Below are 27371 nucleotides of genomic sequence, written 5' to 3'. Positions count from 1 at the left end.
TAATGGATTTGTGATTTTTCAAGGAATACAAAAGTGTAGGTTACTTGGAAATTGGGCAGAGAAATGGCCGTTTAATCTAGATATGCAAGGTGATGAATTTTGACAAGAGGAACAGATACAGAATATTCAGGAGGGACAAAAGGGTGCTAGTCCATTTTTCCTTGAAAGTGACAAGAGTGGTAAAGAAGTTGTACGGCATAATTACCTTCATCAGTTGTGACATTAAGTATAAACGTTGGCAAGTCATATTCCAGTTGTATCAAACTATAATTAGGCCACATTTGAAGTATTGTGCATTTCTGGTTGCCACACTAAAAGAATATGATGTTATTGAAATGGATGCAGAAGAGGTTCATTAGGTTGGTGCCTAAATTGGAGAGTATTAGCTATTAGGAGAAGTTGGATAAACTTGGATTGGTTCCTCTGGAGCAACCAAGGATAGAGGGATAACTTGATAGAAATACATAAAATTGCGAGGGGCTCAGATAGCATAGATTATTTTTCCTCAGGGTGGAAATTTATGCTTTTTTTTCCATTGATTCTTTGTTCTCTCTTCATTAATAAAAAAACTTCAATCTAATCACACAGTACAATCAAAATTCCAGTGAATTCTGCCTTGGCTGTAGACTTTCCAAACCCTAATTGTACTCCTTTAAAAATGCATAAATCCACAAATCATCAAGAGAAATGCCAGCTCCAAGATGACTACATCAAATACATAAAGGGCCACAGCTGGAATTCTGTTTATAGTCTTGTCACAGCAGGATGGGTACTTCAGCACGAGAGGCTGCAGAGGACTCACAAGAAGGTAGCAGAGTTAGGAGAAAAAAACACACTGAAATGCTGGAAGAGCTCAGCTGGCAATATAAATATATATTGTCAACGTTTCAGGCCTGAGCCCTTCTTCAAGGAACAAGATTTTGGTGAGTAAACACACCGAAATGTGGGAGGAACTCAGCCGGTCTTTTCAGCATCTAAAGGCAATCTATCTGTGTCTCCTTTAAATGCTGAAAAGACCAGTTGAGTTCCTCCCGCATTTCAATGTATTTACTATAACCACAGCATCTGCAGCCTTTCGTGTTTCACTCAAGATTTTGGTGAGAAACAGCATCTCTGGTACCTACCCTGAGACATGATTCTCCTTTTTCAACTTCATCCTAAAATATCATGCACGAGTTGTGCTTTCCTTTTTAAAAAAAAATAAAAGATGGTTCAATTTTGGAAACCTAGCCGAACTAAAGATGTAACTGATTGGTCAAATTAAATAAAATGCCCCAAATCTGAAAGTGGCACACAATCCTCAGTGATTTACCAAATTCCTGAATCTGATGCAGAAAAATATCATTTTGGCCTGCTGATTCACTTCAGCACCACTTTATTTTCTTGTTGGTTAATCTGTAAATTACATAGATAGCTTTTGAGTTTCCATATATAGACAACTATCAAAGAACAATACGATGTTAAAAATTTGCAGTTGTGTTCCATTGATTTAACCTATGTAAAAAAGAATAATGGCAATGGTTAAGAATTTCAAATTCTGTGAGGGGAAGCTGATTGAGGATGCAGAGGAGGACAGAATTTGAAATGCCAAGTATGAATAACTGAAAAAGTATGCCAACAGAAGGATTTGCTGTTACTAGATAAAAAAGAAAAGCATTAAAAGGCAACATGTTTTCTCTAGAACAATTCAAAAATATTGGTATTCTTTAATTGTTCAATAATATAATTAAAAATGCAATTAATTTTTGTTTGATTCTCAAGCTGTTCAATAGGCATCATATTAATTATGTAGAAAGCTCAAATGCCTGAAGATAGAAAGGAAATGTTTTAGGCCTGAGCCCTTCTTCAGATAAGCCCTAACTAATGAAGGCAAGCATCCCAAATGTTCTCTTCACTATTCTGGATGGAAATGGAGCACCTTGCACGTCTCAGAGTTGTAATGCATCTGCCATTTTTAAGCCAGCTCACCATCCGATCAAGATGCCATTGTAAACTATGGTAATCTTCTTCCCTGTCCACCAGTGCACATATTTCTGTGTCATTAGCAAACTTACCTTGCCACAAATATCCTTTTCCAAATGATTTATGTATACTACAAAAAAAACATAAGGGTCCAAGCACTGAACCCTGAGGCACTCCATTGGTCACAGTCCTCCAGTTTGAAAAACTGCCCTCTACAACTATTCCCTGTACCTATCATTATTAAGCCAAATTTTTAAATTTAATTGTCCAACTGGCCTTCTATCCTGTGTGCTCTTATCTACGCAATATACATGTGAGACCTCATCAAAGGCTTTACTAATATCGCTTAGAATAGTCTCTAGCTGTTTCCCTACCACTGATGTCAATAGCAGGTCTGTAGTTACCTAGCAACACATTTATATTCCTCCAGTCCTCTAGAACAGGGGTGTCAAACTCAAATTCACGGAGGGCCAAAATTAAAAACTTAGACTAAGTCAAGGGCCGAACTAAATATTTATTGAAAATTTTCAACAACATCTGCATGTTTTCTCTTCTTTCAACATATGTAATGTTAAACTTTTTCTTATTAAAATAAATGTTTAATAATAGTTTTGGATAAACTCTGTCATTGTCATTGGCCCATTTCCTTTAGCGTTCTGAAACCGTGCACATGACGAGTCAATGAGGGTCATATGAATAAAGCAGTGGTCTTCAAACTTTTTCTTTCCACCCACAGACCACCTTAAGCGATCCCTTACTAATCACAGAGCACCAATGGCACAGGGACGCGAGTGGAAAGAAAAAGGTTGAGAACTGTTGTATTGTGGTAACTCCACATCTGATTAGGTTAATTGTTAGGCAAGTGGTCAGAGAAGGACCTTCCCCCCCCCCCCCCACCCCAAGAAAGGCTTAAATCACAGGAACAAAATAAGCTTCCGTCTCACTGCTCCCAATCTTACACACAGTCCTGATGTGGAATGTGGGGTCACAGCTCCACGTTCACCCGAGTTCAGGTGCTGTCTGTGTGGAGTTTGTACGCTCTCCCCTTGTCTTGGACCAACAGGTCAGTCGCCTGACGAAGGCACCCGAACCCCCCGTTGAAACGCCGGCGTCCAGGGCGGTGGAGGAATTGGCTGAGAAGAGCGCATTGCTCCCACCCCCCCTCCCATAGTTGGAGAGGGATTAAACTGCAATCTCATGGTGCCGGACTCATCTCCAACAAAAGGAGCGGGAGGCAGGGTCCGCCGCGCACGGAGCGAGGGGGAAGGCATCGCCAACGAGACGTTCGGTCCGGCGTCGCCGCTGACCCAGCGAGGATGGTCCCCAACTCCAGCCGCGTCTGTGTGTCCGGGAGCCGGGCGGGCTGAGTGCGGCGCTCCGATCCCCGGGATTCGGGACTCTGAGATCCCTCCACACCTCCTTTGTCTTCATTTTCACCTTCAGTGTGCATGCGCTATACTGGCGTGGCGGCCAGCGGGCCAACTCTAATATATATTTAATATGATCTTGGGGCCAGTGTTTGACATGTGTGCTCTAGAACTTCTGTCCAGAGTGATGAGTTTAAAAATGTCTACCAAGGCCCAACAATTTCCTTCCCATCTTCCCATAGTGCAGTTAGTCTGGACCTGGAGATTTATTCACTCTACTGTGATCTAACAATTTACTACTGATGAAATCTTTAGTTATGTCCTTCACCTCTAACTCCTGCTTATCCTCCTCCATAGTAAACACATTCCCAAAATATTCTGCTGATGAAGGACCCAGGCCTGAATCATTGGTTATCCTTTACTTCCTTTGGATGATGAGTGACCTGCTGAGTTTCTCCAGCATGTTTATGTATTGCACTCGACCCCTGTATCAACAGATTTTCTTGTTTAACTCACAAAATATTATTTTAAGAATTCCCCATCTCTGCTGACTCTACACATAGATGCTCATCCTGTTTCTTAAAGGAACCTATTTATCTCAAAACTCTTGTTATTACTATACTTAGAAATCTTTTTGGAATCTCCTTTCACTGTCAAAACCATCTCAAAACCTTTTTTTTTTTAGCCCTCATTATTTTCCCATTCATTATGTTCCTACATTGCTTAGGATCCCCTCTAACTGATCTGCCTGTAACTGATCTATTCCTTCTTTTTCTTTCTGATTTGTGCCTCTATATCTCTTGTTAATCTGAGTTCCTTTACTTTGCATTCCTGCCCTACTGGGAAATTATTTGTCAAGTCAATTATTGCAAATTCTACCGAATCGTGTCAAAATTGGCCTTGCCCCAATTTAGGATTTTAACTCGAGAAGCAATGTTATTCTTTCTCATAACGATCGTAAAATTGGCAGAATTGTGGTTGTTGGTCCTGAAGTGTTCACCTACTAATACCTCAGTTACCCATTTTGTTTCCGAGTGCAAGGTCCTTTCCTGAGTGGGCCTATCCATGTATTGGTATAGAAAGTTCTGCTGGACACTCGTCCTCCTATAGCTGTGTTATGGCTATGATAGCTCATTGTTCTCTCTCCTAAGCTCATCCATTTCCCCTATTGGGTTTCTGGTGTTAAAATAAGTACAACCAAGTTCACCAGTTTTACCTCCAAACATATAACCATATAACTGTTTATGGCGTGGAAACAGGCCATGTCGGCCCTTCAAGTCCACGCCGGTTCACTTGACCAACTCCACTATGAAGAAAGGTTGGATAGACTAGGCTTGTATTCTCTGGAATTTAGAAGATTGAGGGGGGATCTTACTGAAACATAATATTCTTCAGGGTCATTGTTCATGTCCTCCACCATCTTGTAATGCTTGAATGCACTTCTTTTGCCTTCCTCATTTTCTTTAATTTTCTCCGTCCTTCTCACTCCATGAATCCCAACTCCTAGCCAAATTCGTTCAGCTTGGATCCTGCAAATCTCCCTGCCAGAATTTTAGACCCCTCCAGTTCAGGTGCAACCCATCTCTCTGCAGATTACTGTATTGGTGTTCCATAGGAGATCACAATTGTTTATAAGACTGAAATCTCCCTCCTTCAATTGCTTAGCCACATGTTCATGTGCTCTATCCTCCCATTCCTACTCTCTCTGGCATGTGGCACTGGTAGTGAATCCTTCTAGCGTTTTTTACACTGAAAATCCATATGATTGCCAAATAAATACACCACTCGTTTCTGAAAGCCGGCTTGCTTGTTCACACAGAACCAAAAAAGCCAGCTCTGAGTCCATTACGTTCCACCTTGGTGGATCGAAGCCGGGTAAGTCTAAACACCCCCCACCCCCACCCCCCAATCTGCCTTCAATGCTTTCACATAGCGCTCAAAAGGCTGATTAAAAACCCAGCTTTCAAGTACTGTGTAAAAGGGGATAAAGATTACCACTTGAAGATCCGATTTTTAAAAAAATACCTCCGTCCTAACTCCCTATATTCTTTTTGATTTACATTAATCTTGTGAATTATTCATACTACTAAAGAAAGCAATGTGTTGGTGCTTTTTTTTTGCTTACTTTATTTTGTGCTTACTGTAATGGTGTGTGTTGTCTCTTGTAATGTGTTTCTGAAGAAACACCTTCAATTATTCTGCTTGTGGACGATATTCCCACAATGATGCAGAGAAAACCTGGGAAAAAACAGGATGTCTGGTTATTCCTTGCAGCTTTTGGCTGAGAAAGAGAAAGAAATGCTAATAAGGGGCCTATTTGTAGAACCTTAAACAAAAAAAACCAGAAAAATCCAAAAATGCATATTTCAGATGTATCAACAATCATGTGTTGATTCTTTTTAAATGTGGAAAAAGTTCCTCATGGAAAAATGCTGTCTTAGCCAGGGAAAACCCACAGACATTGAACGGTGTGACCAGTGGTTAAAATACTTTCAAAATCCACTTTAGGGAACATTTCAACAACAATCACTTTGTTTAATCAAAAATGAAACATTAACATCCTGTCATGAATTTTACTTTTTATTATTACTATTTGCATAATTTTCATGTTCTCCATGTGAGTTTCTCCAGGGTACTTCAGCTTCCTCCAGTATCCCAAAGATGTGTGGGTTGGTAGGTTAATTGGCTGCTTTAAATGTCTCTGGTATGCAGGTCAGTTGTAGAATCTGCAGGTAGTTGAAGGGAACTTGGGGAGAGTAAAATGGGATTCATGTTGGGTTAGTATAAATGGATAGTTGGCATCGTCTTGGTGGGCCAAAGGGTGGGCCAAAGGACCTGTTTCCTCAAGTCTCCATGACTCCATAACCTAGGTGAGGAAAAAATAGGCTTTGTCTGTGTGGAGAAAACAAAATTAGTCTGGATTTTATTGTGGCTTTCAAAGAAAAGTAGATTTTGTCATTCATTTTGCAAACAGCTAGCCACAGAACTTTAGTGGCCTTGTTTGTACCAATTTCCTTCCCTCAATGATCTGATTAAATTTAGCACTATCTTGAAGGACTCTCCAGTGTCTATGAGCAGAATGACCACCTAAAAACTGTACAGTCAATTGTATTAACCTTCCATCCATTGAAGACATCCATATGGGTTGCTGCCTCATCGTAAAGAAGCCCTTACCCTGGTCACAACCTCTTCCAGCTGTTACCTTCAGGAAGAGAGTACAGCCCGAAGTCTAGCATCTAGGTTCAAAAACAATTTTTTCCCATGGTTGTCAGGCACTTGAACTTCCCCTTATTATCATAATCTTAAACTACTTTTTTCTTTGGCTTGGCTTCGCGGACGAAGATTTATGGAGGGGGTAAAAAGTCCACGTCAGCTGCAGGCTCGTTTGTGGCTGACCAGTCCGATGCGGGACAGGCAGACACGATTGCAGCGGTTGCAAGGGAAAATTGGTTGGTTGGGGTTGGGTGTTGGGTTTTTCCTCCTTTGCCTTTTGTCAGTGAGGTGGGCTCTGCGGTCTTCTTCAAAGGAGGCTGCTGCCCGCCAAACTGTGAGGCGCCAAGATGCACGGTTTGAGGCGTTATCAGCCCACTGGCGGTGGTCAATGTGGCAGGCACCAAGAGATTTCTTTAGGCAGTCCTTGTACCTTTTCTTTGGTGCACCTCTGTCACGGTGGCCAGTGGAGAGCTCGCCATATAATACGATCTTGGGAAGGCGATGGTCCTCCATTCTGGAGACGTGACCCATCCAGCGCAGCTGGATCTTCAGCAGCGTGGACTCGATGCTGTCGACCTCTGCCATCTCGAGTACCTCGACGTTAGGGGTGTGAGCGCTCCAATGGATGTTGAGGATGGAGCGGAGACAACGCTGGTGGAAGCGTTCTAGGAGCCGTAGGTGGTGCCGGTAGAGGACCCATGATTCGGAGCCGAACAGGAGTGTGGGTATGACAACGGCTCTGTATACGCTTATCTTTGTGAGGTTTTTCAGTTGGTTGTTTTTCCAGACTCTTTTGTGTAGTCTTCCAAAGGTGCTATTTGCCTTGGCGAGTCTGTTGTCTATCTCATTGTCGATCCTTGCATCTGATGAAATGGTGCAGCCGAGATAGGTAAACTGGTTGACCGTTTTGAGTTTTGTGTGCCCGATGGAGATGTGGGGGGGCTGGTAGTCATGGTGGGGAGCTGGCTGATGGAGGACCTCAGTTTTCTTCAGGCTGACTTCCAGGCCAAACTATGGCACCACAAAAGACCTGCCTGCACTACTGAAATGCCACTTTTTTTTCTTGTAAATCCATAGCTGAATTTTTATTCTGTCTTTTATATTTATTATCTCCTTCCTTAGGATACTTTAATGTTTACAATTGGAGATTTGCTTTTGCAAAATATCTGTTTAGCTGGAGCAAGTAAGAATTTACATGCATATAAACATTGTACTTGTATATATGACAATAAACTCATTATTATAATGAAGAATTTGTAGAATGCAAAGCAGAAAGTATAAGAAAGGAATGAATTTCATTGTACAAGAAGTGAAATAAAGCTTATACACAAAATTGTGATAGGTATAGAATAATACAGCATAGTACAAGCCCTTCAGCACTCGATGTTGTGCCAACCCGGACATTCTTTCCTATTTAAAAAAAGTACTAAATCTTCCCTACCCCATAACCCTCTATTTTTCTTTCATTCATGAGTTTGTCTAAGAGTGTCTTAAATGCCCCAGTGTTTCAGCTTCCACCACCATCCCCGGCAAGGCATTCCAGGCACCCACAACTCTTTTTTTTAATATATAAAAAAAATTACCTAAACTTCCCTCCCTTCACTTTGCTGATTCTACCCTAGGAAAGGTGCTGGCTGTCCACCCTATCTGTGCCTCTCATAATCTTGTAGACTTTTATCAAGTCTCCTCTCATCTTTCTACACTCCAAAGTGAAAAGTCCCAGCTCTCCTAACCTTGCCCCATAAGACTTGTTTCCCAATCCAGGCAACGTCCTGGTAAATCTCCTCTGCACGTTCTCCATAGCTTGTACATCCTTCTTATAATGAAGTGACCAGAATTGAACAATACTCTCTAAGTGTGGTCTCACCAGAGATTTGTAGAGTTGGAACCTGACCTCTCCTGAATTAAATGCCCCTTTAATGAATCCCAGCATCCCATATCAACCTGTGTGGTGACCTTGAGGGATGTATGGATTTGCACCCCAAGGTTACTCTTAAGTTACTGACCATTAACTCTGTACTCAGCCTTCTGGTTTGTCCTTTCACAATGCATCACCTCACACTCATCCCGATTGAATTCCATCTGCCACTTTTCTGCCCAATTCTGCATCCTGTCTATATTCTCTTGTAACCTTCAACAGCCTTCAGCTCCATCCACAACTTCTCCAATCTTTGTGTCATCTGCAAACTTACTGACCATCCTTCCACCTCATCATCCAGGTCATTTATAAAAATCACAAAGAGCAGGGGTCCCAGATCCCTGCGGCACTCCACTAGTTACTGACATTCAGGCAGAATGCTTTCCTTCCACTACTACTCTCTGCTTTCTTCCTACAAGCCAATTTTTTATCCATACAGCCAATTTTCACTGATCCCATAATTCATGACTTTCTGGATGAATCTCTCCTGAGGGACCTTGTCAAATGCCTTGCTAAAATCCATGTAGACCACATCTACTGCCCTACCCTCATCAATTTCTTTTGTTACCTCCTCAAAAAAAACTCAATTAGACTCCTATGAATGAGTAAAACACAAAATCATAATAATAGAACAGGAAGTTCATTTAAAAGCAATTGGTAGATGTTTTGTTTTTTAAATTAGTGATTTTGTGTAGATTTGGTTGAGGAAATCTACATTACCTTGTGAAAGAGTAGCAGCAGCCAATAGCCAACATGCACAATTTCAAGAAGGTGAACACTAATTTACTCTTCATTATTTGCCCAGCAAAATCCTGACAGTGTGTTTATAGGGTATGGGGGCATCTGGTGGATAGCATGCTTGATGTATTCAAAAATTCATTTTGAGAAATCCACATTGCAGGTTCTGATTCTGATTTGTCATCCTTGCATTTGTCTTGTTCTCGCTTTTGGTCATAGGTTCATAGCCATCTGTATCAAAAAAAGGTTTGGAATACTAATGTATGAATTTAGTTTGGAGATTAATTGGATAAATTTTCATCGATATGACAACCGTGGTAAAGGCTTTATTTATGGGTAATTGTAAATTCTTTGTGAATTTTAATCTAAAACATGGTACCATGAAACTATGATTTTTTAAAAATCTGAAATTTTGCAGATCTCTAATCTTTTGAGACTGAGAAATAACTGGTAAATAAATGTCTTGGTAGATAATGTAATAAATTAAAATTTTGTATTAACATAATTGAAATCTTTAAGAAGATTGCAGAAACTCGGTATCCTGTCTGTAGTGGTTGTAACTGAGAGATAAGAGTAGTCAAAGGATTTTCCGCCCCCAATCTTCCCTAACCCCACCCCAATTCATAGGAAAGGTTAGGCTTCTGTGTCAAGCTCGTGTCAAGCTCAATGTTAGCCAGTAAAGCTGCAATTTGACTCTTCTTATTTTCTGTGCTGAACTCGATTTGCTTATTCCAAGCTGCGTCACCACTATTGATCTCGTGTGGGTAGTCTGGGCAATGTGAAAAATCTGGCCAGTGTCAGATTTAAGTGGATGCAATTAAACATTTAATTCTGCATTTAGGAACAAATGTTATTTCACACTGAATACAGTTTCAGATGAGTCTTTCGCTGTTTGTCTGTGTTGTTCAGAGGGTGATATGGGGTGGTGTGGAGGAAGGACCAAAAGATCCCATCAAAAAAATTAGTTCAAGGAAATCCAGTATGATGGCATAAAATAAATTTTGTGGCCAAGTAATGGAGTGATACAGCACCATACCCACTGTTTATTGCTGTCAAAATGGATTTGTGATATGGTTCCACTTTCTGATACTTCAGGGCAACCTTCCCAGAAGACAGTGGTGTACCATTTTTGGCAGCAGCTGGTGATCAGGCTCAACGCTGCATACACTGTCTACAAAGCATTGGAACAGATACGCAAGAAGATGGCACACTGAAAGAAATATGGCAAAGGTAAGATTACCCGATAGTACCACGTATCGGGTAGATGGCCCAAAATTGCATGGCACAAAGTACTGCCTGATCAATATTTATTGCTTGTCCTTGTTGGGCCCTCAGACACACTTGGTTGCTCTTATTGCAGTTATTTTATTACAACTAATTATTTGCAAACCCCAGAAGAATGCATCTTCAAAAAATGTAAAGTACAAATTAAAAGAGTTATCACAATTGCATATACCTGTGGTTTTTAGTGAATTATGAGCAAAAATCTTATATGTTGTCACTTTCCAACTCATAAGAGTAGTGCAGGTTGTGTATGAATTTTTTCACAAGGTATGTATTCCTCCAGTTTCATATGCCACATATTCATCTTGAAGAAAGGCAACAAGATGTGAAAAATCTGGCCAAAGTCAGATTTAAGTGGATGTATGGAATTGAAGATGCATTTTTACATTCAGGGACAAATGTTATCATATACTTAATGCACTTTCACTGTTTGTCAGTATTGGTCAGAGGGTGAGGTGGGGTGGTGTCGAGGAAAGACCAAAAGATCCCATCAAAATTTTAGTGCAAGGAAATCCAGTACAATGGCACAAAACAAACTTTGTGGCCAAGCAATGAAATGATATAACTCCCTACCAAAAACAATAACCGGCTAATAAAAGGAAAAGGTAATAGTTAAAGTTGTACTTTGTAGTTCTACCTGGTATAATAAGAAACATGGAGCACTAAATATATGTGGACAATTAATTCTTTATGTTCAAGCTGGCCTTGAAGAATGTACTGTGAACTAAAGGCACAAAGGTACTTCACTAACAAAATTATTCTCTGATCTTTTGGATAGTGATTTGAGAGCATTATTACCAATTAAATATATTACTAGATGTATGAAATTGATTGTAAAAAAAAAAAATCTGCAGCCCATGAAGTCACGTAATGCATGTTTTGACTGTTGAGATGCTGATATGGTGTTACTGCAATAAACAAACAAGGTCAGTGTAGAACATTTGTGTTCTAAGCAAGTTGCACTTGAAAGCATAGGCACATATGACAAATGCTTAGCCCTAAAAGCTCTGTGCGAAGAGCTAGTTGTATGTACTGTGTATTTTGGTACATGTGTATAACTACAAGTACTGTGTAACATGATATTTAAAAAACATAATAAAAGATGCTGTGGAAATGTTACTAAATTTGGTAAAAGACTTTTAAATTCACTCCTCTCTTCCCATTTCCCAAATGCAGAAAACTGGGAAAATGAACAATAAAAATTGGATATTTGTGATCTGTTTGTGGATCCTGTTTACTTGTTCTCCTTTAAAAGTGAATGACTTTCACACGACAGAATGATCAAATCATAAAATGTAATTATTAACCAAAACCACACTGTAGTGTGTACCATCAACAAAATACACTGCACCTAGTCACCTCGTGACTTCATGTGACTACTACAAAGAAAGAAAAGGAATTTGGGCTACTGGGTGCATCCAGATCAGCAGGTTCCTTACCTGCTGCACACTATCCTGGCTTGGAAATGTATTAGCTTTGCTGGTCCTTTACTATTGTTGAATCTAAATCAAAGTTGCAGCACTTCAGGAGTTTTCCAGCAGAAAGACAAAATGCATCTTATTACACTCCAAAGAGCAGTTAGGGATGAGCAAGAAATGTTGACCTTGTCAGTAATACTCAAAACTCAACTTGGAAAAAGAATCTTTTCTCCCATTGCATACTCTTTATATTTCATCGAAATCCTGCTTTTATGAACTCTAGTTTGTGATTTGTGGCAAAAGTTCTCTCTTTTAATTCATTCTCTTTTTAAAGCAGCTCTTTTAATAGTAACTGACCTTGGTTGTGTTTGCACGAATCTTCTGCTTAATGAACCAATGGATAAGGTGGTATTCCATGCAGAACTTTCCCTATAGTTGTAACTGCATAAATTTGGGTTTCTGATAATCAAGATTCCTTGAAGCTAATTATTGCTGAGAGCCACCTTACTTTGATGCTGGATTCTGTATTTTCTTACCTCTTCATGATAGGGAAACTACTTTTCCAGTTCTAGGTTGAAACAATTGCTGGAACTGCAAATGAAGAGAAGAGGCTGCAGAGAATAGGGTTAAATATAATTTTTTTTTTAATTCCAATGTTCAATTGTTTTTAAAAGTTTTCCAGTCTTTTCAAGTTTTAATTTAACATATTTTTAATAAATTTTGAATTATGCTTTTAAAGATTGAACATCAGAGACATTAATAAACAATCACACTTTAATAGTTTTGACAATGCTGTGGATAATTAAGCTAGGAGCTGTGGCTCAGCCACATCATTGTGGTTATATGAATGGTGTTTACTGTTTGCAATTAGGTTCTCTGAGACCACAAGGCCTCATTAATCAGATTTGGAGCTGGCTTTCTGGAGGAAGTTCATACTCTTGGGCATTTTCATTCCAGGCAAATATCATGTTGAGTAAGCAATCAGGTTGGAGTCAGCTTCCTGGAAGAACCCTTTGGTGCTGGACCAGAAAGAGCTAGTTTAGTGGAATTGCAAGTTCTGAGCAGCTACCTGCTTTGTTGAAATTTCACTCAAGTTTGTTGTGCCTTGTCACTGCCTTGGCATTTAGTGAAAATAGTCATCAATTGTTTGCCTTATCATAGCTGAGTGGTTTTAAGAACGAGAGGAAAAATACCCTTCAATCTCTGGTCATTCTTCATCTCTGACAACATTCATTAATAAATCCATAGGAAGTCCACTTGGTGCATTTCCTTTATCCATCAAGTGTTTTGAATAAATTGCTTCTTCAAGAGGGTAATAATTTCTCCTTTATAGATTTTATTAATTTATTAGCAACTGATGTTGAGCTAATTGTCTTCAATTCCTAAAATGACTGTTCCTCTTCCTGTTTTTAAAAAAAATCTTTTCACGTCTTCAAAATATTCTTCTTGCCTTCATGCGGAATTTTCAGATGTAAATCAGCAAATCCCCATGTTTTGTCTAATTACCACAATGATTTTTTTCCCCCAGTAATGATATGAATGTAGTTGTTGTGGATACAGTTTGCAAAGCTTTAAAGGTCCTGACAGAAGATGTCGCTAAATTGCTTCAAGTCAACACTATGATTTGAGATAGGAATACAAAGATTGAATGATGCTTAATTTGGTTAAGATATAACAATACATGAGGCTAAGAATTACATTAAAGAAGGAGAAAGAAAGGGATTGGGGTGTTAAGTATCTCCAAAGGTGTATCATGTTAAGGTACATTTAAAACATGCTTGATTACAAGAAAAGGCATGCTATTTTATCCTTGTCTATGACCCTGAGGTGGTCTCATTTGAAATAACTATGCAGTTTTGGTCCCCTGACAGGGTTGTTAATATTGAGGTTTACAGAATGATGCAGAGGAAGGCTACTAGCCTGATTCCCTATTTGAAGCATCTTGGCTATTCAGTTAATTTAAAATAGGACACTGAAATTTAAGAGTAACTTGATGAGATTCATAACATTTTGAAGGAATGGATCTTGTTCCAATTAAGTCTTTGCCAATTAAAAAATATGCATGACACCATTCATATTTTTGAGTAGGACTAGAACTAGGTTGAATGTTGGTAAGCAAGGTGGAGGATAAGGCATCTTAATTCCACAGTCATTTCATGGCGAATTCTTTCAAACAAAATTTCAATATTTTTCTATTTAGACCAGACATCAACTCTCATAGATTTGTGTTTAAATAAATGAAGTGCCTTTTATTCTTCCTGATGAGGCAGGAAGAAAGTTCTCAGTTTCTCCCCAAAGATTGATTTGGGTCTTTCTTTGTATATTTAATCTTGTCCATCAAACCATTAGACTGGGGTGGTTGCTGTATATGTTTAGATACACAACATGTATCATTTATTCAGTGTAGACTTGCATACTCCAGGGGGTCTTTTTCAATGTTTTATTCTTTGTGTTCCATAATAGTAGTTTCTGTTAATTGCACTCCAACCCAGGTTGGTTCTTCAGTCTTGATATCCATATTTGAGAATTATTTACTATTTTTTATAATTATAAATTTCCCTACTCAATACTCATCAACTCTGTCCTTGCTACTAATATATCAGTTTTGTATGAATATTAGTCATTGGTAAAGGGAAGCACTTGACTGTTCAGACAGGAAATGAAGTTGAAGATCACTTTTCCTCCGTGTCATTGAATAACAGATCTGACTACAGCCTATACCACCTTGCAGTTGGTCACGTGAACCTGAGTAACCCCCCAGATGCCAGGTATAAAACCCAACCTGCATGTGCTCAGGACTGAAAGGTAGGAAAGAAAGCAGAGGGTAGGACATGACCTGCAAAGACATGTACCTGGCACTGTTGAAGGCAGAGATAGCTCGGGATGTGATCAATACAATACCCACCTCTGCCCCATGTGTAGTCTGGAAGGGGATTGTGCAGGGAAGTCGAATGAAGGACAGGATCCATCTCCTAGGGGAAAGGGTTGGCCTGACTCCACGAAGATGCCCCATTCAAACCACACTAAGTCCCTGTGCCCGTCCATCAAGGCCCTGCAGGAAACAGTGGCAAAGCTTTAGTGGCTGCAGGGATCGACCAGTAGATAGTCACCCGATGCTCTGCTGCCGAAGGATTGGGTCCAGCTCTCCCAGCAGATTTGTTAGACAGCCTTTTCCTGATTGGGAGACCCGGCACCCTATATTCTCATGGAAAAATGGTAATATCCAGCAGTAGCTGGCACTAGTGAACACCAATGCTGAGTGCACCATCATCCCAGGCAACCCTGTCACATAGCTTGATTCCTGGGTTGCCATCGAGGGTTAGGTGGGCCCATCATTTCTGCCAAGGAAGTGCCCTCTGAGTAGCTGAGGTACCTCCCAGTTCTGGTCCTGGCATCTCTGGAGTGTATACTGATGATGAATGTTCTTCAAGGCCTGTCACCAAAAACCAGTAAGGAGCAGTTCACCTTTGGAGTAGCCTGAGCAAGGGTACTGGTTGAGTCAGCTAGGTGGCAATTCCACCCCCATTGAAGGCGTTCAGTACCAGACAGTATCCAGGGGCACGGAGATAGAGGAAGACAGTGATCACTCTGTTGCAGGAGGAGGTCATCCATCCTGCCGTTTTCCCCCTACTACAGCCTGGCATGGCTGTCTTCAAGGCGGGGAAGCACCCAGTAAAGCAGGCTCTCCTGATTGGTTCAACAGGCTTGATATTCACATTTGAGGAAAGTCTGCAGTCACCATGTTTGAAGCTGGAGAAATTCAGCAGCTCAAACAGTGTAACCAAAATAAAGATACATAACCAACATTTCAGACTTGAGCCCTTCATCAAGGTATGGAAAAAATATTTGTCAAAATTCTGTCCATACCTTGATGAAGGGCTGAAGTACACCATTTGATCTACATTTGAGGATTTTTTGCTATTTTCAAAATCTCCTTACTCTGTACTGATAAACTTGTAGTTTCATTTTGACTCTCTTCTCGCTTCTGATATTATCCATTTTATGTGAATATTAGTTATACTATGCATTTATAAATTGCTTATAGATTTCTTTGTGTACAGTACTTTGTTCCTTCTCACTTCCATTTTCCAAATTTTTCTATTCAAATTTTCTGGTCTGTGGGATACATCCCCAAGAAGGGTAATTATGTGGTAGTCTTCAAAGAAAACAAGGAGAGAATGTACCCAATGTTGCTTTCATTTTGATGGCTCCCTTTTGGTGTAGCATTATCAAGCTGACTTGATTCTGGCAATTCAGATATCAACTGTCCCTGTTCTGAGGTCTGTTTGCCTCAGTGTTGCAAGGTGGTGATGGTCACATTGCTATTGACGTTCCATTTAGTGAAATCTCAGAGAAAATTCTGAATAGAAGAATGGTTTTGACTATAGATCAATCAGATATGGAATGTCCTCAAGTGACTGGGTAAACAAGCACCATGGATTCTGTTGGATGGTTCTCAAGCCCCTTTGATACAATGCCTAATCATTAGAACTTTCAAGTAAGCATCCAGACCTTGCTTGGCTTTCAGTGTGAGAGGGGCTTTCAGTGTGAGAGGGGCTTTCAGTGTGAGAGGGGCTTTCAGTGTGAGAGGGGCTTTCAGTGTGAGAGGGGCTTTCAGTGTGAGAGGGGCTTTCAGTGTGAGAGGGGCTTTCAGTGTGAGAGGGGCTTTCAGTGTGAGAGGGGCTTTCAGTGTGAGAGGGGCTTTCAGTGTGAGAGGGGCTTTCAGTGTGAGAGGGGCTTTCAGTGTGAGAGGGGCTTTCAGTGTGAGAGGGGCTTTCAGTGTGAGAGGGGCTTTCAGTGTGAGAGGGGCTTTCAGTGTGAGGGGGCTTTCAGTGTGAGGGGGCTTTCAGTGTGAGGGGGCTTTCAGTGTGAGAGGGGCTTTCAGTGTGAGAGGGGCTTTCAGTGTGAGAGGGGCTTTCAGTGTGAGAGGGGCTTTCAGTGTGAGAGGGGCTTTCAGTGTGAGAGGGGCTTTCAGTGTGAGAGGGGCTTTCAGTGTGAGATCCTTCATTCTCACATTCTCGGTGAGTATCAACACCATCATGATGGTACTGCAAAGATGGTCTGGAATGCAATGCATTGATCTTTGTCCAGGTGTACCTCGTGTTCTGTGCATTGCTCTTCTAGCAACAGTTGATCAGCTTGATGAAAGTTCATTTTGGTCTGCACAAAGCTTGTTAGTCTTATGGTGCAATGAGCTGTATGTGCACACTGACACATTGGAAGGTCGAGTTCGATGTGTTGACAGAAATAATGAAGCTTGATGGGGGTGGTTGAGTCACAGTTTCAGATTGAGAAACTCCTGTAAGTTAAAACCTTTGGATGTTGCTTATGGAATATATGAAAAGAAAAAATGTAAGTCAGACTGATATAATGTTACTCTTTCCATAAATGGAATGACATACTGAGAATGGTAATAGATAAAAGTCAACAATCCATTAACTTCTTTAATTACTCTTTTGTACATTTTTGCTGACTGCATATGGAATATGGAAGTCATCTTGCTTTTTCTGTGCCTCTCAGTCTAATCAGTAGGAGTATATTGAAATTCTTGTTAGAATCTCACTTTTTACAAAATTCTTCCCACATTCTTGTTAACTCCCTCAGATTCTACCACACACCTACAATTTTCAGTGGCCAATCACCAAGTCTTTAGGAGCAAATTGGTGCACCCAGAAGAAACCCGTTCACCTCGAGTGACAATGTGCAAACTCACACATAGTGGTCAGGATTGTGCCTGGGTTTCTGGCACTGGGGCGATGGCATGACTAATCATGTGACTGTGATGCTCACTGGTCTGATTTGAGAAACCTAACACTTGGATGTTGATCATTTCAGGTGCTTACCACAGCAAACCATTTCAACATTCATCAGGGATTTTAAAAAATATAAACTTGTTGTTTTGTACTTTTAATAACGATTTAGTACCACAATATTTAAGCAATAATTAAAGTCAAATTCTGATGTGATTCAACTCTGGTGTACTCAAAAGTTGATCTTGTATATAATTTAGGGCAGTGAACATTGTCAGCTCAATTACTGCTGGTCATACAGAATTTTATGAACAGCATCCCAGGAAAATACTTCACAATTTGGTAGTTGTATATAATTTTGATCAGATTTTTAAACATTGGTTGAAATATTGAGTTACGCACAATGAGGCATATTCTTTTCAGAGATCATCAAAATTGAACTGAATAAATTATAGAGTGAAATTGATATTGGTTGGGGCATTTCAATGAAACATTTCCAACTTGCATTTCATGAGGAATCATGTTAATAATTTCTACTAATAATAAAAATATTTCCTGAAATATTAATTTTTAAATTTCTGATTAACTCATTATACAGAATCAAAATGAATAAGAATATTTAAATATTGATCATGTAAAGTGGGTAGATGGTTATTTTTAACAGTCATGGACCACCTGATGCTCCCTTTTTTGCATACTTTCATGTCATTTATAATCTGAATGCACGTCAAAGCTAGTATATTGTTGAGACAATTAAGGATATGTCATTAGTTAGTATCCTGAAGAGTTTAAGATATTTAAATATAAACATGATGTGCAATTCTCTGAACAAATCATGAGGGTGATCAATAACTGGAAATTTCAATTTTACATGGTTTTAAAAAAAAATAAAATTAGAATATGTGAACTTTTGTATCCTTCCTAATCAAGATTTGGCTTGGTATAATAGAATATGTTGGCATTTGAGAGGGTCCAGAAGAGGTTCACTAGAATGATCCCTGGAATGAAAGAATTATCATATGAGGAGCGTTTGATGGCTCTGAGACTACTCACTGGAGTTTAGAAGAATGAGGGAGATTTCATTAAAGCCTATTGAATAATGAAATGACTGAATAGAGTGGATGTGGAGAGGATGTTTCCTGTGGTGTGGGAGTCTGGGTCCAGAGGGCACAGCCTCAGAATGCAAAAAAGTCCCTTTATAACAGGGTTGAGGAATTCATTGCCGTGGATGGCTATGGAGCCCGAGTCATTGGATAGATTTGTAAGAGAAGTAGATAAGATCTTGATTTAGAAGGGAGAATGAATGAGAATGGGGATGAAAAGGATAGTAAATCAGTCACGATGGAATGGAGGGCAGACTCAAGAGGTCAAATGGCCTAATTTTGCTCATTTATCTTATGGTCATGCTAGTTGTTTACTACTTTTGTTGCAATTTTAAATAAATTAGTTTGTAAGTTAAGTTTCGAATCAAGATCCATGTTCATTTATCATCTGACTGTACATGTACAACCTGACAAAGCAACATTTCTCCAGACCACAGTGCAACACATACATACACTGTACATAATAATCACATATGATGTAATGATTTATATAATGATATAATTTAAAATAAATGTATGTAAATATTTTGGGATGATTTACTCAGTTGCAGGACACTGTTCATCAATCTCACAGCCTCTGGGAAGAAGCTATTTCCAAGCCCTGGAGTCCTAATTTTGATGCTCGTGTACCTCCTTCCTTATGGCAATGGGTCAAAGATTCAGAACGCTGGATGGATAATACTTTGAGCCTATTTAAGCAACATTCCTGGTAAGGGAGGAAAGGGAGACCCCAGTGAGCTTCTCAACCATTTTGATGATCCTCGGTACTAACTTCCGGTCTGATGCTTTGCAGCTACCGTACCACGCAATGATGCAGCCAGACAGGACACTTTGAATTGTACTCCTGTAAAAAGTTGCCATGGTGGGGGGGAGGGAGGGTTGTCTTTAGGATATTTGAAGATGAGCTGCAGGTGCCATTAAATGTATCCTCAGTTGCTGTAATGTAAAATTGTGTCTTTAATATTCAAGATGGGCACTGAAATTTTAAGGCATTCCAGTCCACATTCCCCTTTGACACCTTTTCTGCCTGTCATGACATAGTTCCATGCCTCTTTCATTCTTTGCCACTTCCCCAATAGCAACCCTTTTGATCCTATTAATAGTGAGAGCCTGAGGCCTGAAAGATTAAAATAATTTAATTTCAAATATTCACCTTCTTGCCTTTCCTCATTTTTATATATATGTATCAATAATATATATTCAGATTCTGTTTGCTTTTGCTAGTCCCAGAATAACTGCAAGTTCCCCAAGTTATAAAGCACTGGGGAGAATAAAATGGGAGACTTGATGACAGCATGTCCTTGGTGGGCAGAAGATCTCTGACTCTATTACTAGATGTTATTGAAGATCAGTTTTTTTTTTTAAATGTCCTTGCTCAGTTGTTTTAAGTACTACCTATTCTTTATTTTGTACAGTAAAAACCCTGAATATCCAGCATCTATGGGAATTGGTAGATGCCAGATAAGTGCATTTGCCAGTTGCTTGAGATTGTGTTATGTGATTGGCAAACTCACCATTAGGTGCCAATTTTAAACATTCATATTTACCTATTTATTTTCTGCGAGTTTTTTGCCGGTTGCATGAAGCTACTGGTTGTTTGAATTTCAGATAACAGTGATTTTTCTGTATTAGTGAGAAAAGAACAGCTATTGTTTGTTCTTTTATGCATTCATCTGCCCCATGTATTGGAAAAATTGTTCTTTAAACTACTAGAAATGGAAGCAGTCGTGACATCAAATAAGTTTAAAATGACTTAAGATTTGCAGGATCATACTGTATGTATCAATATCAATTTGTTACTTCATTTTTAAAATCTTAATTTTTTAAAAATGTTATACATTTTTGTGCCTTCTCAAAATAATTTGAAAATCTTTGTTCTGAAGGAATCTTGTATCTATAATTTAAAATTTATTCTTGTGATTATCCTTCAGGAAATACACCTGATTATTTGTAGATAGGATGGATTTAAGCCTCTAAATTAAAGAGCAAATACCTGTGCATTTAGTTACAGATCGACATTTGTTGTTAGATACTAACCACAAATACTAGAGGACTTTATGTGGGAATTGGGAAGTGATGTTTGATAAATATGTGGGAATACTGGCAGATACCTAAAAATGTAAAACTGCTTCTCCAAAAGGCAAGTTTGGAAAGGGGATGTGGAACAGCCCTTGAGACAAAAATGGAAACCAATGGCTGTATTTATAGTTTGTTTTTCTTCGGCATTCCTTAAACATTGAGAACTGTAGATTGAATAGCCTCTGAATTAAATTATGGGAAAATAACTTATTTTTTTAAAAAAAAGTCTAGTGTGTTGCTTATATAACTAAATTTGGTATAGATCAAGCTAGACTGTTTTCAATGCATTCATCAGTGCAGACTGGCTGGTATTTAAACTATGCTCATGTACATTTAAATTGGTTCTCTTAAAAAAAATCAGATTAAGCAGAAATTACTTTAGTGAGAGTATCACTGTAATGGAATGGAAAGTTCATTTGAACTTTAATATTAGCCTCTGTGGTTTTAAAGTTGCTTTGGAAAATTCCTTCTAAATGATCACAAGCTGTGAGTGGGAAAGATTTATTTTATTTCAGCCATACAACATCTACAGGGATGTTTATATACATATACTAATAGTTTTCCTGAGAAACCAGATGTAAATCTTTTTTGATAAGTTTTATTTTTGTGTCTTTTGTTCACAGATTTGGACATGATGCGCTAATTTAATACATGTGGAATCTGACATCAGAATTTTGATGTGTGTGTCTGTGGGAAACCACATATGCAACATAATTCATTTTAAAAGTTGAGCATCATTAAAAGCCATGTAAAGTTTTCTTGTACAGGTGGCTAACCTTTTATCTGAAATTTTGTAAACTGGCAACCTCCAAAAACTGGCACTTTTTTTGGTAGATGACATCTCATCAAAGATGCAGTTTGGCACCAAGCATGGTCCAACGTGACCCTCACTGAACTCCTGTGTATCCTGTCGCATTCCACATCGATAATTTGCGGTATCATCATCTAATAAGTGGCCCTACATGGCACGCATCATTGCTAATAAGTGCGATTATCACTTTATAAAAGTAACTCCTTGTTGGGCGCCATCGCTGATTAGCACGATCGTTACTTTATAAGAACCCTTCCCTGTTGAGTGTCATCGCCACCCTCCCTCCCAGTTGACACTACCATCGGAAGCCTCTGTGAAGCCTATGAATATGGCAAAGAGAGCTGCAGAGTCCCCTATGGGCAGCAGTGACATGCAGAAAAGGAAGCATCTTTCATTCTCGATTACGCAGAAGGTGGAATTATTGCAGAAGCTTGATAGTGGCGAATTTGTGCATCCTCTAACAGAAAATTATGGTGTGAAATTTTCCACCATATATAATTTGAGGAAATAGAAAGAACAGTTGTTGAAGTTTTACAGTGAAAGTGATGACCACAGATTGTGCATAGGGAAAAAAAACATAGATATTGACGGAGTGCTTATTGAGTGGGTGTGACAACAAAGAAGTGAACTCATGCCACTGACTGGTCTGCTTGTAATGAAACAAGCTTTAAAATTCCATGAAGAACTGAATCTTGAGGGTGAATGTGAATATTCACAGGGTTGGTTGCAAAAATTTAAAATACCTTAAAATCTGTGGTGAAAAAGCTTCTGCAAATTATGCACTTGTTAATACATGAAGAAATGTAACTGAGGCAACATGCTTTGGCTGTCAACAATATTCGTTGAAAATGAACCTACAGGTGAAGACTTTGAAGGTTTTCGTGTCAGTAATGAGAGGAGGATGATCACTAACCTCCTTACCTATGCCAAAAGTATTGCAGCAGAAAATGGAAGCATGTTAGAAGCAGCTGACATCAAAGAAGTGCTGAACATTGACAATGATGCACCTGTTCTGCATTTCTTGAGTGATGGGGAAATTGCTGAAGTGGTATTACATACCAATAAGCATGAGGAGAGTAGTGATGAGGACGAAGACATTGTGCGCACAGGTGAAAAAAATGTCCATTGATGATATGGTTAAAATGAGTGATTAGTTAATTGGTGAGATGGAACAACGGTCATTTATCAGTGAGCAAAGGGAGTCTGTTTAGACAGAAATGTCTTTAATTAAACAGACAATACTGAGAGTTGTCTCTAAAGAGTTCATTTTGACGCGATGTTTGAGCTGTAACATGCGTTTACTGCATTTGCACTGTTTGAGATGTCTGAGCTAGTTTTATTTTGAAGTTTTACTTTAAAATAAAAAAAAACATGCTAGTGATATTATGGTCTTTAATGTTTTTTTAAAAATCTAAATTCAATTAATGCCCCACAACCGCTGTTTTGTGTGATTTTGAAACATCCCATTTGCTTAAAGGGACCGCCAATTCTGAATAAAAGGTTAGGCACCTGTATCCAAATAAATTATCAGAATATATGTAAAGAAACACAGCTTCCAGTGTCTTCCAATCTCGTGCACGAATTTTGGGAGAATCTTTCTCAAGCGATAGGTGTTTCAGGATTATTAATTTGATTATGGAGAACCTATGATTCTCCCCCCCCCCCCACCCCCACCAGATCTCACCTCTAGACCTTGTTTGACCACCTTACTTGTGCCTTCCCCTATCCTGATGTCCCTTAAACTATTCAAATAGTTCAAGATTATACACAACAGGAGTTTTTCCATCACAGAAGATGTTAGGAAAGTCCTTTAGAAAAAGTATAACAAAAATCCAAATAAAAATAAAATATATTTGCCACTTAAAGAATTTTCAATTGTTTTATGAAAAAATATATTGTTACATCATGCCCACCTAAGTAAAAATTGCAATGATTCACTTGTACTTTTTCTAACCTTGTGTACTGCACACAGTGATAATGATCTGATATGGTCCTTCTTGCATTGTAGAAACCAAACGCAGATGGGGTAATAATTTTGTGGATCACCTGCATTAGGTCCATTAGCTCTGAGCTTCCTGTTACCTGCTACTAATTCTCCATCCCACTCCCCATCTAACCTAACAGTCTGTGGCCTCCTTATCGGTGAGGCTCAACACTTCAGAATTAATATCGGGATTATGTGTCACTAAATTTGTTGTTTTGTAGCAGCAGTATTGTACTTTACAGGTGCAAAGAATTGTTATAAATTACATTTCTATACACAATTTAAAAATAAATAGTGCAAAAGAAGAGAAAAAAAGTAAAGTAGTATCTGTGGTTCATTGTCCATTCAGAAATCTGATGGCAGAGGGGAAGAAGCTATTTTTGTAATGTTGGGTGCTCGTCTTCAGGCTCCTGTACCTCCTCATTGATGGTAGCAGTGAGAAGAGCCATAGCCTGGGCGGAGAAGATCCTTGATGACAGAGGCTGCTTTCTTGAGACAGCATCTCCTAAAGATGTCCTTAATGGAATGAAGACTAATGACCATGATGGCACTGGCTGTTTACAACCCTCTGGGGCCTTTTCCTTTCCTTTGCATTGGCACCTTCACACCAGAATGTTCTCCACAGTACATTTGTAGAAATTTGCATCTTGAGGAACAACACCTCATCTTCCCTCTGGGAATTTTGCATCCTTCTGGATTTTTATTTTTGTGATATTTAATTCTACAATTTCAAGTAACTTGATTTCTGCCTGTGTCAGTTATCCATCTGTGACATTGGCTCAGCTTGTTTTCTTCTTTTATTCCATTTTTTTCCCCTCAGGGAGTGGAGGACCTGCCATGCACATCTTCCTGCACTGCATTTCACAACTCTTACATTTTATTATCCTTGTTTTGTCTATGTTCTCATGCTCTACCTATTCTCATTCAGACATTGACCAGATAACCTTGTTTACATCTTAGAATAGCCCAATTTTCCTACAAGATTGCTTTGGTATGGAATTGTTAGATAGCAAATAAAGATTAGACTGAAATATGTAGAATTCATGTGTGAAATAGCATAACATTACCGTATTTAACTGATGATTCTGAATAAAAACACCAGGATCTTAATATATTTTGCTTAATATTAATGTTTTTTTATGATGTTGGTAAGAAAACATTATAATTCTGTCTGTGTCAGGATTATACACCCAGTGTAGAACCCAGGTGATAAAGTCAACTATGACTGAGATATGAATCATCTCCTGGATGTTTTTATTGCAATGACCAAATATAGCTTTTATTAGTTTGAGAGGTAAACAAATCATTTTTAGTTATCCTATTTGTTTCAATTTTTTATTGCGCATACTAATTGGCAATTTATTTTAAAACCTAAGTTTGGATATTTGCCTTCTTGGTCAATATTAGGTGCTTCTTGCAGTTCTTGCTCCTGTCAGAAAAGTTGGCATTTAAAATGAAATGAACAGCTAAGAGATCATAGAAAAAAAGTAATAAAAAAATAAAGGGTCCAAACCCAAAGCATTGACTGAACATTTTTACCCATGGATGCAGCTTAACTGGCTGAGTCATTGTTCGCTAAGTGACAATTGGAGTACTTGGAGCCTGACCAAAGCTGTATCGTGACTTCCATTCTATAATCTACCCACTTTGAGGTAAATGTCATAGTTTAAAAGTTAACTGATCATAGTCTAAGCTTTTATCTGTTGCATTAAGATGTAATCTATTGATGTATTCACATATTAGATCATTGCCTTTATCAACAAGGATTGGATAGATATTTAGATTGGAAAAATAGTTTAAAATCAACAAGGTGCAGTAAAAGGTAAGTTTCCAAGGTGATGGAAATTATTGCTTCCTGGATGAATAGAAAATTAATTTCTAAGGACATCACTATTAAACTGGTCTTTAGAATGCTGCCACTTGAAATTTTAAAAATTGATAACCAGTGAATGGAGTTTTATAGAATACACAAACTTTCCTTTTTTGCATTGTTACAGTAAACTGCTGACTTGTGCATGAAAGGCTTTAGCAATACAACTCCCATTTACTGAAGCTGTAAAGAAAGGAACTCTTATTTCAGATAAAAAAAGGTCCACTGTTCTGCAAAAGATGTATAGTTTTTTTCCCTCTTGATTATTCTTGAATTTTTGCAACTTTTTTTCTGTTGGTAGCTCAGTTTTTTTATGAATACAAGTACTCCCTGACTTACGATCTACTTCACTTGCGTCCATCTGCACATATGATCAAATTTTTGAAAAACAATTATATATTATATAAGAAAAAATATAAAATTTATGCAGTTTGTCGTACTTAACAAACTATAGCAGGGATACAGGGCATGTAAGAGCCAAAATGTGTATACTTACCTTGTTAGTTGGTGCTCCGGAGTCCTAGGCTGGGCGTGGCGATCTTGATTCCTGTGCGAATGCGTGAGTCTTCAATTGGCGCATGCACGGTGGGTTCACATATTGGAGTTCAGTTGATGCATACATGAGAGTTAAGTGCACTGACGATATTGAATTTGCGCCTTTAACTCTTGTGCATGCGCCAACCGAACTCCAATACACAAACCCACTGCGCTTGCACCAACGGAAGACTTGCACATGCACATAGGAATAAAGATGGCCGCGCCCAGCCTATAGAACGCCGACTAACAAGTACGGATATTTTGGTTCTTACATGCCCTATGTCCCCTATTGTAGTTTGTCAAATACAACGAAAATCTACGATGAAAAAAGATTTGATTAAAAAGTTTGTTTTAAGATTTCAGTACTCCGGACGAGAGGGTAAAATTCCAACTTCTATCTTGAACACAAGATACGACCAATCCTTTGGTCGCAATTACAGTCATAAGTCAGGGACTACCTGTATCTAAAAAAAACTTCAGTGACAGTCTTTTCCCTTTGAAGATGATATTGATCTAGGGCCATGGTTATGTTTTTACCTTTGAATTGTATTTGGTAATGCAGTGTTGAGAACATTTTGTATAAGTAGATGACAAAATCATGGAACCCATAATTTTAAGATATTACATTTGATCTTTCCTACTTGCGTAACCCTTGTGTTGGAATTTTTCAGGTGCACTTCCTCCTAATTGCACAATTTTTATAAGAAATTTGGTTAACTGAAAAAGCCCAGTTATAGGATGAAAGCAAGTGGGAATGAAGTATTTTATCATAGGATCAGATGTATTCTTTATGATTTGAAGTATCTGTTCACCCAGTAATCTCCTCTATTCAATGAAAGTCATCCCAGTCTTTCTTCTTGAATGAATTATTCACAGTGGGGTAAAAACCCCATTGAAATTGTATTAATAGTGTCTCTACTTTGCCTTAATATCCTCCCTACATTGTGGAAGTTTAAAAGCACAACTCATAATTCTAATTATTGCTCTGCTAAGGTTAGATTTAGATTCATGGTTACATCTTGTTGTTCATAAGTTACAGCAATTTCCTTAAAATCTAATATTTTTATACGACCTATCTATTTTATATGCTGCTTTCAATGCGTAAACCCAAACCCACAAATTACTTTGCAGTCATTGCAAAGCCAGGGAAATATTTGAAATTAAGGATGCAAATTTTGAAATGAAACATGGGGATCATAGGTGAATGAGACATTGCCAGTGAAGCAAGCTGGATAAAATTGAGTCTGAAAGGAACAAGATTTCTCACTGAAATGGGGCTGAGATGAGTATGGTATATGTTTAAAATAAACAATCAATATTGTGAGTGCAGATATGTT

At 38.7% G+C, this 27371-nt stretch overlaps 1 protein-coding gene across 3 annotated transcripts in view; it reads left to right on the top strand.

Annotated features, from left to right (window-relative positions):
- The window catches only part of LOC138744295 (metal transporter CNNM2-like), a 102966-nt gene that overhangs the window by 45142 nt on the left and 30453 nt on the right, over window positions 1–27371 (top strand). The window lies entirely within an intron of this gene.

The sequence above is a fragment of the Narcine bancroftii genome, chromosome 10 (genome assembly GCF_036971445.1).
Source record: "Narcine bancroftii isolate sNarBan1 chromosome 10, sNarBan1.hap1, whole genome shotgun sequence".
Taxonomy (NCBI): domain Eukaryota; kingdom Metazoa; phylum Chordata; class Chondrichthyes; order Torpediniformes; family Narcinidae; genus Narcine; species Narcine bancroftii.
Note: the sequence above shows the minus strand (reverse complement) of the source record. Positions and strands in the feature narration are given on the sequence as shown.